The 14,286-nt window shown below is 36.2% G+C and overlaps 1 long non-coding RNA gene across 1 annotated transcript; it reads left to right on the top strand.

The window, feature by feature from the left end:
- The first annotated feature begins 6,028 nt into the window (after nt 1-6,028).
- LOC120765860 (uncharacterized) lies at nt 6,029-8,060 on the top strand. The gene is made up of 3 exons (XR_005704513.1): nt 6,029-6,121; nt 6,305-6,408; nt 7,541-8,060. It is a non-coding gene; the product is annotated as an uncharacterized LOC120765860 (long non-coding RNA).
- Nucleotides 8,061-14,286: the final 6,226 nt, after the last annotated feature.

Genomic DNA, 14,286 nt, shown 5'->3' with positions numbered 1-14,286 from the left:
GGAAGGAAAAGAATAGGGCTGGGGGAAGCTGAGTTTTCTTTTTTTTCCTGCTCTCAGCATCAGAGAGGCACAGTTGGGCTGCTGCTTGCTGTGTGAGGAGTCCACTGTTAACGGAGGGTCTGGTCCAGTCCTGGGAATTCTACCACCATCCATCATCTGCTGGAGTGCCCAGGAATTCGGAGCTCCTTCGCCTGCTCTGCTGGGGCTGGGCCAGCCCTGCCCAGCCATCGCGGCTTCTTCAGCACTGCTCACTTTGCCGGGACATTCCCCCTTTGCCTGCCAGGACATTCCCTGTTTGCCTGCTGGGGACCCCCACCGTTCCATCCACCACCCTGGGAGTTTCCACCATTCCAACTTGGTGCTCTTGGGGTCCCAAGGGATCAGACTGCCCCGGGCTTTGTGAAACAAAGCCCATCAAGGTTCCTGGTTCTGTTTATTATTAATGCTGTAGTTGTTGTTGTTTGTTTGCCTTGTTATATTTACTAGCAAAGAACTGTTATTCCTTTCCCCATAGCTCTGACTGAAAAGCCTCTTTAATCATGTAAATTATAATAACTTCCTCCCTAGCAGATACCTTTCTTTCAAACCAAGACAATCAGGCATCTGAAATATATTTAATATTAGACATAGTGTAAAATTGTTAGCAGAATGGGTTTAACTGTGGCTTTCACAAAATTTTGTGTGTTTAATAACTGGCAGAATGAAGAAAAGAGTAGAACTGGGAAAGTAGAAGAGGGAACTGAAAGCAAAGACGCGCTTGCAAAAGAAAATCGTGTGGATACATTGTGCAAGTCTAAAGCTGTGAAACACTATTAAAAACATTTTTTAAAAGAAAATAAGAGAGAAAGAGAAAATATAAAGGAGGAACAACAGAATAGCTAACTTCTCCCACCATAAGAGGCCCCTATTTGCTTTTTCCCTGACTCTTTATGCAGCACAAATTTCTTGAGAAATTAGCCCACAGAGAAATAATCAGCAAAAAACGTATATGGGTATGTGCAGCTTCAAGTAAATTTCTCTGACTTACAGCTACAGATTCCTCAGGAAAAGAAACTGCACCTTTCAAAGTGCCAGTTGTTTTTCCTTCTGCAAGACTTTGGTTGCAAGTCAAAATTTTATTAGTTAGGTTCTATAATAACACCACTGAAGCTGGATTAAATATTTGTCTTGGGTTATGTAACCAAAAAATGTGTGTTCTATTTAATCTGTTGGGGAGATGTTTTGTCCTTCTCTTGTAACCCCAGGGGGGAGTGGGGCAGATGCCTTCTGATAATGGCCCAGCCATTAAAACCAGGTGGGGCAGTGTTTCTTATCTCTTTCACCACCCCTCCATCCTCCAGGGGGACATCTTCTGATAATGGCCCATTAGGGCCCACCAATGACATGACACATTCCATCATCCCATTGTGAGGGATCCCAGTGGGAGAGGAGCCAACAGTTCCTGTCTAGGTAAAAATTGGGACTGAAGGACACAAGGTATCTGGTTTTTCCACTGGAGGACGACTGGACCCATCTCGTCACCACTGGACTTTTTACAGGACCATCTCTACTCCACAGAACCACACCTGTTACTCCAGGAGGATTTATTTGGACTGCTTCCAACACCCTGACCACCAAGGTGCCAGGTCATATCCCTGAATCTGTCAGTTTTTTTCAGGATTTTTTTTTGCTTGCTTGCTTGCTTAGGTTTTTTTGTTGGTTGGTTGGTTGGTTTGGTTTGGTTTTTTTGTTTGTTTGTTTTGGTTTTGGGGGGTTTGTTTGTTTTGTACTACTACATTTGTTTTGTTTTTTAGTATTCCTAGTAAAGAACTATTACTCCTGTTCCCATATCTTTACCTGAAAGCCCCTAATTGCAAAATTAAAATAATTTGGAGGGAAGGGTGTTTACATTCCGCATTCCAAGGGAAGCTCTAGCTTTCCCTGGCAGACAACTGTCTTTCAAAACTGAGACAATATTCATAACACCATGTGTCTACTTCTGAGCAAAATATATTCACATAATTGAAACAATTGCACTAAATTGACCAAATGACTAAAGGCTAGCCATATAAGATTGCTACGTTACCCCTTGCTGGCTGTGTTACTGCTTGCCCAGTTGCAATAAAACTCCAACAACAGCAGGAAAACAAACCCCATAAACTCAGACAAATCACATATAAATGAGTTCTCATTTGTCTTTGAAGTAATGTTGTGAAAATAATGATTTTCCAACCCAAAGCACTACCTTTTCTTTAATCAACTTTAGATTCTGGGTTTGGTTGACTGAAAGTGACATTTCAAGGTTTTCTAAACTCTGAGAAGAGACAGGGTAGTATCACACTGTCTAAGATCTCGTTTTCAAATCTTTGAAATATTTTTGTCAGTTTTCAAAAAGTTTGAATTTTTCCAAGGGTGATTAAAATGATTAAGATTTTAGAAGGATTTGGAGAAGGAGGAAATCAAATAAGGCCAGTATTAAGTTTTCTCCCCTGTCATATAAAACATTCTACTGTTGGGTGATTTGGTGATTTTATAACCAACTCTGTGCTTCCAAAGCCACTTTTTTTTTTTTTCTTTTTTTTTTTTTTTTTCCCCCCCACAGCTTACCTGCCCTGAAAAATGGCAACATGAAAAACTATTCATGAAGTTCCATCTCAGTTTTAAGAAAAGACCAGCCTCAGTATAGGCTGAAGTACTCTGACAGGCATCAGGAAGGCATGGCACCAGTTCTATTACACATTAAGACAATTTGAATTAAAATAACTTTTGACAGAAGATTCACCAAAAGACTTACTATTTTTTAGATGGATGACTGTGCCCTGATGCAAATGGATAAACAATCCTCCATCTGTTTTTCATATTCCTTACAGAAGTATGTTTTTCAGCTAAAACTCACCACATAAGTCTTGAAAGTGTGTTATTGATGCCATTTCACAGTAGACACACAGAAACTGATTTCAGTAATTTTGAGGTTCATAAGCATTTATGTTTATTTCTCTGTAGTCATAGGTGTTGATTTCAGTGACCTCCAGTGCTGTAGTAGAAATAAAATGCATTGTTGCGAACTTTCCTACTACCCATGCTGCAATAAAAACAACAGTCCAATATGGTCCAGTATGTTCCACCTGAAAACTGTACTGAACACTGGTTTTGCTGCATTTCTCATCTCTGTCTTGCATTCTGAGTATGTCAGGAGCTGGTCTTCACATCCTGTATTTTAATTTTTGATAGCCATCAGCTGAACGGGTCCATTTTATCCTGCAGTTACCATGAGACAGATGCATCACACAACTTTGCTCTCAGCTGTGCGGTTGCAATCCCAGATGCAGATCACCAATATCATGATTTTTTTGGCAGCTATATTTATACCATGAAATGTTTCCATCACCACAGCTACCAGCTGTGGGAGATGAGCCTGCTGTATCAAGAACAAGCCATGAAATTTTGGTCTTTTTAAATCAGACTGTGTATGTGGTTCAGTTGCTTTCATTCCTTAATTGACCAACTTACTCATCACTTCTGTAAGCTGTTTTGGTCTGCTCCACATTCTTTACTGTATATCAGGTATTATGATACAATCAGGAAAAAAAATCTAAATGTTCACACTGCTGAATGATCAAACAGGAACTGTAAAAGGAAAAAAGAAAAGAAGAGGTAAAAGGCACTGAAAGGTAAAAGCATTTTTAATGGGGGGGAAAAAAAAAAAAAAGAGAGAGAGAAAAGAAGCCCCCTATCCTCCAGTGTATTTTCTTTGTACAGAAATTATTTTAGAAATATGAGGCTGTAGTACTTCTTGCAAGAACCTACTGCAGCACTTTAAGATTCTTAACATTGGATATATATTGCAACAACAGTTTTTCTTTCTAATTATTCTCTCCTCTCACTTCATGAAGATGGGGAAAGTTAAGGACAAGAACATAAATTATGAATGACTGGTATTAGCCATGTAACTTACACTATTGGAAGGTTTTCAGCAAATGAACAGATGAACTTCACTAAATAAAGATGAGAAGAATAGGAAAAATAAAATAGAATAGATATTTTAAAACTGGGAATTTGAAATTGCTGGGGTTTAGATAGCATTTAAACCAATTCCTTGATTACTTTTCCTGTTAACTGATCATTCACCCTAATAATTACATTATTTTTCCACTTCTTGAAAATTTCTCAAGGCTTTTGAATCACATTTTGATTTCATAGTCATACAGCATACAGCATAACTTCTGCTAGTTAGGTATATAAATATACATTAACACTTTTTAAAAGGAAACTTCTTAACTAGGTTGTCCCTAAATGTGTTCATGCCTAAAAGCCCATGTTTAAAACCTGATATTTAGGAGGCATTCCATGGTCCTCATTCTGTTGGCAGTCCCCTGTTATCCTCGGAGTGCCCTCAGAAGTTACTTAGAACAGAATGCAAGGGCATGAAACATGATTTTAAAGAATTAAGATTTTAGCTAAGGGTTAGAAGCAGTTTATATTGATCAATATATAAATTAGATTAGTAAATGGTAGATTAATGATTACTAGATGCCCAAGCTAGAACTAACTGTTATATTATGAGCTTGTTTATAGAAAAAGTGGAGTAAGTGAACCGTCATAATGGCCAGCACCTGGACTTGGTATCAATCAGTCATGAAGTGGGGGACCTTGGATCATGCCAGAGCGTCACAGAGACCTGATGAACTCTCCTGACTTCATCCTTTGAGACCACTGACCCAATTTGAGACCACAGACCCAATTCAAGAAAAGAACTGCATATGCGTGAAGGACTAATAGCCTCATTTTAATACCAAGCAGGGATGGGAGGTGCTGGGGTTATGCATATGTAATTGTATGTGAGATCTTGGAAAATAAATAGAGAGCAAAGAGCCTTGTTCGGCGCGGCCACGCACTGGTGAATAAACGTGCAACTTTCTAACTTTAATTAGTTAGAGGGTCTTTGTCTGTGATTATACTGGTTTTCAATGACTCAGACAGAAGGTCTCCTCAAACCCTTGACTCTCCCCCAAAATCATAAATTGTAGCATTTGACAGCTTCTCCCATTTTTCTCCTTTTTCCTTTCTGTAAATCATGCATTGCATATGCATATGTCATATTTCTTATGACATGGTTTTCACTGTTTCTTCCACTGTTTTCTTTCTTATTCTGAATTGTAACCTCAGAAAATGCAGTCATGTATACTCAGAAAAAACGGTCCCATCAAGAATTTCTTATATTGGAAGGATTTTCCCCTTAAGAAGCCAGAAAGGTTCCAGTATGAAATTGCACTGATGAGCTAGCACATTGAGACAATTGTTTTTATCAGTGATGCACTGCTGTGAGGAAGCTGTCACCAGCTGAGGCCATTTATAATGCTGTAAATTAAGAAAACTGTAGAGGCCTGATTAGCAGGAGAAATAGAAAATGTTTGAAAGAAATAGAAAGAGGAAAAAAAACCCCACACTAATTAGCTAAGAAATTAAGTAACTTTACAAACACTTTGCAGAGCCTCAGAGAAATCAAAGCTGAGCTGAGCTGACAATAAAGGTCTGCAAGAAAGCTGAAGTTCATAACTCCTACAGATTTCAACAGGAAAAAAAGATGCCATCATCTGGGAAAACCATACCCTGCAAATCTAGTTCTTCATCACTTTAGTGTAATTTCAAACCAAGCTCCAACTACCATTTCTTTAAACTCACAAGTTAAATCAGTGTGGTGCCTCTGACTTTTTCTCTGCATTTAGTATATTAACTCTGAACAAGCATGCTGGTTTTGGCTGGGGTGATTTTCTTCAGAGTGGCTGATAGTTCTGGACTTGTGTGAAGATAGAGTTGACAATATAGAGAAGATATTTTGGTTTTGCAGAGCAGGGCTTGCAAAGAGCCAAGACCTTTTCTGATTTTCATACACTTTCCAAGCTGGTGAAGAAATTAGGGGTGCTTGGGAGGATGGGAGGAGACACAGCCAGGACAAGTGACACCAGCTGACTAAAGGGATATTCCAGACCATGTGACATCATGCTCAGTATATAAAGTAGGGGAAGAAGGAGAAAGGGACAGGGGGAATGTTTGGAGTGATGGTGTTTGTTTTCCCAAATCACCATTACCCTTGCTGGGGCCCTGATCCTGAGGAGATGGCTGAACACTTACCTGCCCAAGGGTGAGTTAATTCCTGGGTTTGCTTCGTTTTCACAGGGTTTTGTTGTTGTTGTTGTTGTTTTGTTTGTTTTGTTTTGGGGTTTTTTGGGAGTGGGGTTTTTTTTGTGTGTGGGGGGTTTTTTTGTGTGTGTGGTTTGTTGTTGTTGTTGTTTTTAATTGAGCTGTCTTTATCTCAACCCATGAGTGATCCTGCTGCTGGAGGAGTGAGTGAATGGCTGCCTGGGGCTGCCTGTTGTGAAACCACAACAGAGGACCACACCTGCAACTTTACTGGCACTCAGTAAGGGGGTAAAGTTCATTTAAAAACTATTCATTGACTGGTTTTTCATGGATTATTATCACGACACTAGAGATATCAGAGGTTTTACTGTAACTTATAGCACAATGGTGATGGTATAAGTGTGGAAACAGACATGTAGGCAATCATACATAGAAGCATGTTAAGTACATGTATGGGCAGTACTTAAAAGCAACATAAAACATGTTTAGAGAATTTTTTTATTCTATTGTAGTTAAATACTCAGACAGTAATAGTTTTGTGAAATTTTTGTGAAGATATTGTAAATTAATGATATTAAATGTCACTTTCCTTACAGTACTTAAAAGCAACATAAAACATGTTTAGAGAATTTTTTTATTCTATTGTAGTTAAATACTCAGACAGTAATAGTTTTGTGAAATTTTTGTGAAGATATTGTAAATTAATGATATTAAATGTCACTTTCCTTACATTAAAACACTTTCCTTACATTACCATGTGTTACTAACAATGTTAAGTAATTGTAATGTATGAAAACTGAATTTCTTGACTGGAACAACATCTATTTGGCAAACAAAAGTAGTTAATACCTGCTTCATTGTCACCATGGAAAGGGGACTCATAGAAATTTAGAGGAGAAATTAAATAAAAGAAATGTGAAAAATACTGAAGTGATGCTGGAGATTAAAATTGAATTGGCACTTTTGAATGTGTTTACAGACATGTAATCAACATCATATCTTTTCCTTGGTAGGGAAAATTAGATGCTCATATGCTAATACGATGTTATAGTTCAAAATTTAAACACAAGTGTTGAAAGGGAAGTTACCTTCCTGCTGCAACAGACTGTAGCTCCTGGAGGTTGCACTGGTTGAAACTCTCTGAGCAAGAGTTGTTGTATCTGTATCTGGAAAGATATATATTCATTATATAGGCTTTGCTCTTTTAGGACACCCAAGTTAAACTTGATGCTGATAACTCAACATTTCAGTTCTTTTACTTTAGTTTAAGTGTAACATTCAGGGTTCTAGTAAATATTAAAGAAGCCTTCCTTCTGAACCTAGACATGATAAGCTGATATATATATATATATATATATATATATATATATATATGTGTGTGCTTTGTCTTATACTTACTGTTTTCTTTTATGTTCTGTAGAAACATAGTTGTTGGCAATACCTTGTCCTGAGAGGACCATGGTGTTTAGAAAAATGTCTGATAAACTTGATAATTGACCCAAATTATCAAGAGGAAGGAAAAAGCTATGGATTCGTACTCTTAAACTGAGCATATGAGCTGATTTCAAAGAAAAACCCCTTTTGATTCCTGAGATAGCAACTGCTCGGTTTGTGTCTCCTCTGTGGAAGGCCTGATATCCAAAAATGATGGAAAGCTGGCAGAGTTCTGGAGGTGTATTTTAAGAAGGTGACTGTATTCTTCCTGGAAAGTGGAATGGGAAAGGGAAAGAAAATGGAAGACGTACAGCCACCAGCACTTAGTTAAGAAAACACCATGAGAAGTTTGGTCCAAGACCAGATTATGATTAATATCTTGCTCTGAACACTCCGTGAAGAGACCTATTTTCCTCCGCTGATTATACAGAGAGCTTAAAAAAACTCAGTTCAAAAAATTATATAGTGAGAATTCCTCTAAAGCTCATCCCTGCACTAGATCGCGTTTGGTGGAAGATGTTTGATTAAACTTTGATCAATAAACAATGCACTAATTTTTTTTACTTATTTATGTGGGTCTGCATCCATGTCTTTCTGTAGATATAGCTAAAAATAGGAAATATCATGTAAAGCAAGTCTTACTAACTAGAAAATATGTAATAAAGTAATAGAAGCTGGCTTTTAAAAATTTAAAAGAATTCTGTGAATGCCATTCAAGCAATTTAGTGAATATATTCAATACTCATAAACAAATTTCCTATACTTAGTAGATGGCTTTTTACAATAAATTCAAATGCATATTTAAGAATCTTTAATACCTGAACTTATGAGTGTTTTCTCTTCTTTCATACTGGCAGAAGCAGCATTACAATCTAATTGATAAATTTTGCTAATTGATATTACCGTAATATAGCAGGACCTGACAGTTCGTGGTTTGTATAAATAGACAGCAAAATCCAGCCCCCTCAGTTCCAGGTAATCTGACAGGTTTAATATTTAAACACTATTAAATTGAATGCTTAACATCAAAATACTTATTCCCATCATATTATTTTTACCTTAAAGGTACAGAAATGTATTTAAAATGTAAGGTTAAAAAAAATGATCTTGGAAACTTTCAAGAGCAGCCTCTTCCTTAGAGCTAGACTATTTTAAATTTGTTGGTTTTGAAAGACACTGTTAAAATACAACACAAGACCAAAAATTAATAGATAACTAAAAGTTATTCCTGTGTTTAAAAATTGTAATTGTTGCCAACATCTGGAATAAGATAGGTGAAAATGTGAAATACAACTCTGAGCAATTTGCAATCATATTCCTGTGCCTATATATTGTTTTCTGAAACAGGACTTGAAGAATTGCTAGAGGTCTATATCTAAAGAGTGGAGAATATAAGAGCAGAAAAGTTTTTTGACAACCTGAGCCATCAGATCCTTTCCATAGAACTCTTTAAGGAAGACAGACTGTGCAAAGCAGTTGCTGATTGTTGAATTACCAGATCCCCCTACAGCCAATAGAATGCTTTTTAGATGCTCTTCCTGACAGCACCTAGGAAACATATAGTACCTGACAGAGCTGCCTAGAAATAGGTAATCAGTGCTATAAAATAGCACGAAACATTTAAGCTTCATAAGTCAAATAAAATGAAAATACAATTTGCCATAGATTTCAGCCAGTTAATTATTCCTACTTCGTAGCATATCAAAATTTAAAGTCTGTAACTGGCAAGCTGTTTTTATAATACCTGTTAAAGATGTTGTACACTGAAGCTCAGTTGAATTTTCACATCATGACTTGAAACTCACTGTTTTAAGTCTCATCTCTGCATCTGTGTGGATTCTACCATTATTAAATTTGCCTTTAAAAATTTCTTAAAAACCACCAACAAACAACAAAACACATGGGTGTAAAACTCAATACTTTGCTTTCAATTTAAATAGTAATTAACCTTTGTGATTTCTTGACCTAGGATTGTACATTTTGCTTTATAGAGGATTATTTTAATATTGTTTTATATTAATGTAGGTTGCATTATTAAAACACAAGACAATCCTTGATATGGCAAACGTGACATGGAAAAATCAAGAAAAAAAGGAAAATATTTAACAGCAGCAAAGTAGTTATTAGAATAAAGATAGTGTAAATCAATCAAAATTAATATTGCTATAAAAATACCATTATAATATTATTTCTTTAGATGTTTTTCAGAAGCTTCATATTGCATTATTTTGTGACATTTTACCTTTTTGTTTTCCAGGATTATCTTCAGATGATTTCATAGCACTCATGAAATATACCAAATCTTCAGCAAAAATAGCTGTTTTATTTCCCATCTTCATAGTACGAACACATTCTTTTTACTCCTCCAATTTAATTTTATAACTATCAAAACACATGTTGTGTTCTGAAATTCTGTAACAATTTAATTTAGTCCAGAAATATCTGGTTACCAAAAGCGATTTTTTTTCATACAGAACACTGCAAGTCTGACAAATAGCACTATTAATAACAAACAGGGAGAAAAAAAGAAGAAAAAGGGGAAAAAAAAAATGGGGGGGGGTGTGCATTTATTTGATGAATAACAGATTAATATTTGGGTTGATATGATCTGGAGGTTTTTTTTCTTCAGCCAAAAATTAATTCAAAAGCAGAAGTTTTACACAGTTTCCTGCATTCAATAATCACTTATTACATAGAACATTGATATTGTTTGAAAACATGCTGTTCTCATAGTTAATCTGCTTTTATTCCTTTAAACAATGTCCTTGATTCAGGGGTATTCTGACTATGACAAGAAACACAACTTTTAGGAAAAAAAAGGAAATTATATCCCAAGTAAAATATTTAAGCCAATATTCAGAGCCTGGCCCAAAATTCTCAGTTATCAGAAGAAGGATACCTGTAGGATTAAAAGAGTGTTTACTCATGTTTCATCATTTCCTAACATAGTTTAAATTGCATTACACTCTGAAGATAACTGAATCACTGACAATTAAACAACACACAGTCCTACTAAAGGTGGCTCCACAAAAGCAGGCAAATTCAAGTCTGAGATGATGCCTTGAGGAGAATTTTTGCAGTAGGTTTCGTAAACACATGATACGACTGGCAACAAACAAAAGGAGCATAAAATATTACTTTAAAAAACTGTGGTTTTCTTTACTGCTTTCCAGAAGAAAATTTTACAAAGTGTTTTTTTGGTGGTGTTTGGTTGGTTTTTTTTGTTGTTGTTGTTGTTTTTGGTTTTTTTTACTTTCATTCAAACAGTTTGTTCAAAATGAGCCTTCTAATAATTAAGGCCATGCTGAGGTCAGTGACAGTTACAATAACTACCCAGAACAGTTAAAAAAATCAAAATTAAAAAAGCCCCAAGTTTCCTAACTTTAACATTATTTATGGGGATGTCTTGAGGCAGTTTGAGAGATGAATCACTCACACTAGAGGGACAGCTACTGGCTGTGATTGAAGAAGTTAATACAATTTTATTAATTTATTGTATAAATGTTTAAACAGAAGTCAATAGCCTAAAAAAGCAACCCAAACCAAAACAAACAAATAAAAAGCAAAAATTAACAAATTAAAACAAAACCAAAAATGGTCATAGACCCCCAGCAAAACCTGCACAGCCAAAGGACAGGAAAATGTAGTTTTGTTCACTGCCAATTGATGAAAGCATTGTCATCTAAACCATCCTGCCACTGTTGGTTTTGGTTTAGCTCCTCTCAATCAACATATAACATAACATGATTTAATAAGGCTTCTTAATCTCAAAAAATGGAGGGAGGGCAGTTTTGAGGTATTTTCATTCATCAAAGACAGCCTTTCACGCTTCTTTGCTTTCACCTGCTGGGACTCATATGGTGTCTTTCAAAGAGAGGGCAATGGCAAAATGAATGAGAAATGCAAGAATAAGAGTGCTTGTTCTACCCAACAGTATAATCAATGAGCATTTGTAATCCCTATTGTACTTCACTGAGATAATTGTAAAGCAATCAAATCTTGCTTCTCAGGCAAATTATTTTGGCAGTTAACCTGAAACAGCCAGCAACATTGTAGGGATTGAATGCATCTGTAGCAATGACGTCATGGAATACTGCTTAACTACAAATCCCTCATGGTTGGGGAATGTTGTTTGTTTTGTGGGGGTTGTTTTGGTTTGTTTTGTTGTTTGTTTGGGGGGTTGAAATATTTTTATTTGATTTTGTTGCTGTTGTTATTTCATAGCCTGGAATTACTGTACATGCAAACTATAATTACAGAAAAATAACTGGGAAAAGCAGAAGAGATTTTAAGTTTAAGCTTTCCTTTGATAAGGTGTAAAAGAGGTGAATGGTCCATATATGTGCTCTTTTAAATGTAGAGTTCATACCCGGCATGTACAGCAAGAGAGTCTTATATTTTTATCACAGCTTAAATTCGAGATGGTGTCTTAATGTAATTTGCAACACCTAAATTAAATTCTAGACTTTTTCGCCTTACTGAATTGTTTGCATATCAAAAAAGAGTTTGTGTTGTTCTGAAGAGACAGGCATCCATTCTGGGCTCTGCACTATTTGTCTGCCTTCCAGTGCATGGACATGTCTTGTAAAGCATTTATCTCCTACATCACATCAGCTTATGTATTTTGCCCTTAAAAAATGCATTTCTGCTATTAGACTGTGTCATTTGCGCATTTCAGCAGAATTGTAAATATTTTGTGCTGCAATTAGAGTACTACAGAAAACAGAATAAGAATTATTATGACTAAAACAGCATAGGCAAAAGGTACCCGAGTCAGCAAATATGTTTGCATCCCTACTTCTTCATATTATTTACTATATGAAGATAAATAAATGTTATTTGCATATGTACATACTTCTGTCATTTCAGACAGCAGTTGTACCAATAGATGAGATTAGTTCTCATGTTTTGCTCCAGATTTTAAAGAGAAAAAGGCAAATTTGAGCAAGCCCTGAGGTGCTTTTCAATTTTCCTGTTGGTAATTTTTGGGGCACGTATTAGAGACAGTCACATAAGATGATGGTTTTTATCAAGATTAAGGGAACAGTGCTCTTTCAGAAGTCAATCATATTATGAATATGATGAGATTTACAAACATGTTTAAAAATATTAACTTTTCTACTAGCTTACTGTTCTACTAAGAACAACTTGTTGGTTTGGGGTATTTTTTAGGAGGTGCTATGTGAAAGAGAGCACAGAAATATAATAAAACTCTTAAAACCCCTGAATCTCTATCCATGGTGGGAAGACTCTACTCATGACCAGCTTTCCTGGTTCCACATGACCATTTAGTGATAAATCCCATAAATGTTGTTTTGGAGTTTTAATCATAAGCACTTCCAATTCTGTCTTAAAACTTTAGCTGTACTGTCACGGGAAGATGACATAGTGCATTTTAAAAATGTCCCATGAAGTAGCTATTCTTTAAAAATACAGTCCTCCAAGGCAGACATTGAACAAGAGAAAACAACAATATATGCAACTGCACCTTGATTAAAAGGGGCAAGCCTAATTTTGGGCAGAGAGAATCAAACTTTCTGATTGCTTTAGACTAAGTGATATGCTATGATCATTCAGCCTTGCAGGAAAAACTGTGTGTGAGATATGGTGGAAAAGGGCTTAGAAGAAGATGGATGCTATACAGAAATGGCTTGGAGAAGAAGGGACAGGCAAACTGCAGTGGAGGTTCTGAGTGCCTATAGGCATGCAACACTGCTCCTTACTAAGTTTTTTTTTCACATAGGTATTATGGATCAGATTACACTTAAGCCAAGCTGTCTTTCCTCACAGCGTTCCTGAGAGATTTATCATTATTTTCCCCCTCACCCTTTCCTAAGTGTCCTGAGGAAAATCCCTTTTCCCTGTAAATCAAATTTGTCATTGCTACCAGGAGAAGCGTGATTTGGTCTCCTTAATCAGCTGAACACTGCCTGGCTCAGTCGGTCTGTAGACAGTCAGTAACACCACCACTAACTGAGGTTTAATACAAAATTAGTGGATCACACTAGCAGCCATGATTTTCTAAAACTGAGGAACTCCTTCTACTTCTTTTGTACAATAAGAGTTATTAAAGTGTTAAAATTTTATGCCCTTGGAAGCAGCATTTATTAGCATACTTGTGTGTTTCCCATTTTAATAGAAGGAGTAGGAGAGACACTATGCAGAGGTCAAATGTCATCACTTGGCATTGTAAGTGGTGTCAAAACCCAGGGCTACAATTTTTAAGCCTACTCTCTAGGAAGAAGACTCTCTGATGATGCTTCTAAGAATAAATTACTGTTTGCCTTTTGCAGAGAAGATTCTTCTCAGGTACCTCAGCCCTTAAGGCTGAAGTGGCTTAAGTGACTGAAATATTATGGTTTTTGACTCAAATATTTTCATTTTCTTTTGATTTAGCTTTTCTCAGGAGGAGATGCTTCATCTGACAAATTCTTGACATCTGACATATTTAACCTCAAATTCTTTCATTCACAAAATTCCATGCATGAATTCACAGGTGTAATAACGTTTTCTACACTGGGGCTGAATTTCTAAAAGCTGGAAAGCAGGTGCACTCATTTGTACTTAGTGTGCTTTGGAACTTTCTGCCATAGATTACACATTTGTGATACAAACTAAGTCATCATGTAGACCTTCTGGTCTGAATCCAACTCAGATCTGCAGGACTTTTTATAAGATTTCTTGTGTTATTTGGAGTAATAATGAATTCTAATTTGCAAGATATTAAAATAA

Source organism: Hirundo rustica, chromosome Z (genome assembly GCF_015227805.2).
Source record: "Hirundo rustica isolate bHirRus1 chromosome Z, bHirRus1.pri.v3, whole genome shotgun sequence".
NCBI classification, from domain to species: Eukaryota; Metazoa; Chordata; class Aves; order Passeriformes; family Hirundinidae; genus Hirundo; species Hirundo rustica.
This window is presented reverse-complemented; position numbering and strand designations above follow the sequence as displayed.